The 2,587-nt window shown below is 50.8% G+C and overlaps 1 protein-coding gene and 1 long non-coding RNA gene across 6 annotated transcripts in view; both read left to right on the top strand.

Annotated features, from left to right (window-relative positions):
- The window catches only part of MAPKAPK3 (MAPK activated protein kinase 3), a 31,775-nt gene that overhangs the window by 17,518 nt on the left and 11,670 nt on the right, over positions 1-2,587 (top strand). The window lies entirely within an intron of this gene.
- LOC116559346 overlaps positions 1-2,587 on the top strand; it is a 9,711-nt gene that overhangs the window by 5,633 nt on the left and 1,491 nt on the right. The gene's annotated exons all lie outside the window — the stretch shown is intronic.

Raw genomic sequence — 2,587 nt, forward strand, 5'->3', positions numbered from 1 at the left:
TCCTTCTTCCTTTTTTTTTTTGGTTTGAGACAGAGTCTCACTTTCTCACCCAGGCTGGAGTGCAATGGTGAGATCTTGGCTCACTGCAACCTTTACCTCCCAGGTTCAAGCAATTCTCTTGCCTCAGCCTCCCAAGTAGCTGGGATTACAGGTGCCTGCCACCACACCCAGCTAATATTTGGTATTTTTAGTAGAGATGTGGTTTTGAGATGTTGGCCAGGCTGGTCTCAAACTCCTGACCTCAGGTGATCCTCCCCTCTTGACCTATCAAAGTGCTAGAACTACAGGCATGAGCCACTATGTCCAGCCCCCTCCTATCTTCTTGTCTTCCCAGCTGTGACTGGGAACCATGCCATCATTGCCCATTCCAGGTAGCCCCCAGTGGGCTTAGGCATGTGGATATGGAGTCCATGGGGACCCAGAGGCCCTCCATGGGGGCAGTGATGTGGGATTGGGACTATGGTAGGCACTTTGCAGGGAACCCCTTTCTAGAAGTCCCCCTTTTTGCTCTCTTCTCTTCCCTACCTTGTATAGCCTAAGCCCTACAGCTTAACATTGGGGAAACAGAGGCCTAGAGAGGAAAAGGGGCTGGCCTAAGGTCATACTGAGAATAGGGATAGAGCCTGGGCCTCCTGTGTCCTGACCCTGTGCTCATTCTCATGCCTGGGAAGATGGAGCTCTTACTTTGGGACACCTTTTATGAAGATTAGTGTGGAGTCATGTACCTATGTGAAGGAGGCCAACTTGCAGCAATGCCTTGTGGACTGGAGTAGTCATGGTGGGCTCCCTGGAAGAGGCAGTAAAGCCTAGTTCAACATAGAGGGTAGGTGAACTACAGGTTGCCCATGGGCAGCAGGGAGAAAGTTTGTCCAGGTTGTCATGTCTCCCATTTGTTGAGCCTCACTAGGGCCTCCTCAATTTAATTTTATCTTGTCCTCATGATGGGTTGTGAGAGTTTTTTCCCCTCATCCTTACTCTATAGATTTATTAAATCTACAAATATTGGCAGGTGCAGTGGCTCATGCCTGTAGTCTCAGCATTTCAGAAGCCAAGGCAGGAGGATGGCTTGAGCCTAGGAGTTCGAGACCAGCGTAGGCAACATGGTAAAACCCATCTGTACAAAAAAAAAATTAGCCAGGCATGGTGGCATGTACCTGTGGTCCCAACTACTTGGGAAGCTGAGGTGGGAGAATCGCATGAGCCTAGGAGATTGAGGCTGCAGTGAGCTGTGATTGTGTCACTGCACTCCAGCCTGGGTGACACAGCAAGACTGCACCAGGCCCTGCGCCCCAGTATTAGGACCTAGAGGTAGTCAGGCAGACTGGCCCTGCCCTGTGGGCCCACAGTCTGATCAGGGAGGCTGCTGGTATCGGCCTGGCTGGGGGATCAGCCATGTGATTTGAGGCCAGTTTCTTCCCCTCTCTGTGCCTCAATTATCACCAAAAAGTGGTGATAATTAAGTCCTTTCCTCCTAATGTTTATGAAGTGCCCCAAACAGAGCCAGGCACATTGGAAGTACAATATCTGTATGTGTGTGTTTGCTTAAAGGGTTATCAAAGGAACAAGCTAATTGCAGATTGTGAGCAAGTGCTGCACAGGAAGTGAAAAGGGCAATGACGTGAGAGCTTTCTGGAGAGCTAGGAATGTTTTCTGTCTTGATGGAAGTTTGGGTCCCTAGGGTGTGTGCAATCATCAAAACTCATTGAATTGGACCCTTGAGACCTGTACATTCTACTATATGCCAATTATACCTCAATAAACAAAGGATATATTGAAAGAAAGAAAAACAAATGATGAAGAGAGAGTGAAGGACTCTTGAGGTCCCTTTTAGACAGGGTGGTTAGGGAGGGCTTCTGAGAGGAGGTGACATTGAGGGGAAGCCTGGAGGAGGAGAAGGCTTTGGCTATGGGGAAGGACGATGAGAAAACTGAGGGTCTAGGAGGTTTTGGGCTATGTTCAGGGTCAACTCAAGGGGTCAGGAGAGACAGCTCAGGGATTTCTTGGCAGCTGGGCCTGGGTGGGTCCAGGCTGAGGGCTTTGGCTCCTGTGCTCTGCAGAGACGCCAGTGGGGCATTTATTATATTTTCCGGGGACAGCCCTCCCTGCACCATATGCCTATTTTCAGGGCTTTGGCACTTGTAGAAGGACTATTTTAATCCATGTGGGAAATGGTTTCCTAAATATGGACTGAGTGGGGCAGGAAGCCACGAGAGGCTCCAGCTCAGGGCAGCTCCACCCGCTCCTCTACTTCAGTGAAGCACAGGCTGCAGGCCCAGGCTGGAAGGCTCTCTGGCCCCTCCTTGGCCATCTACCGCCCTTCCTCCCTCTCTCCCTCTCACTGCCCCCATCTCCCTCCAGTCCTAGGCCCATCCTCCCATCCTTTGCTTGGGAGCCCAGTGTTTCCTGCCAGGCCCCAGCTAGGGACCCCAAGTGAACCTGACCCTCCTCTGCCCTCAAGCTACTTCCAAGCTGATAGGAGGAACAGAGGCAAAAAACAGTAAGAAAGGTGCTGGGAGAACTTTCCAGAGAGAGACAGAAAGAGAGAGAGAGAGAGAGAGAGAGAGAGAGAGAGAGAGAGAGAGAGAGA

The sequence above is a fragment of the Sapajus apella genome, unplaced genomic scaffold (genome assembly GCF_009761245.1).
Source record: "Sapajus apella isolate SASKATOON/1434 unplaced genomic scaffold, GSC_monkey_1.0 scaffold23, whole genome shotgun sequence".
Taxonomy (NCBI): Eukaryota; Metazoa; Chordata; class Mammalia; order Primates; family Cebidae; genus Sapajus; species Sapajus apella.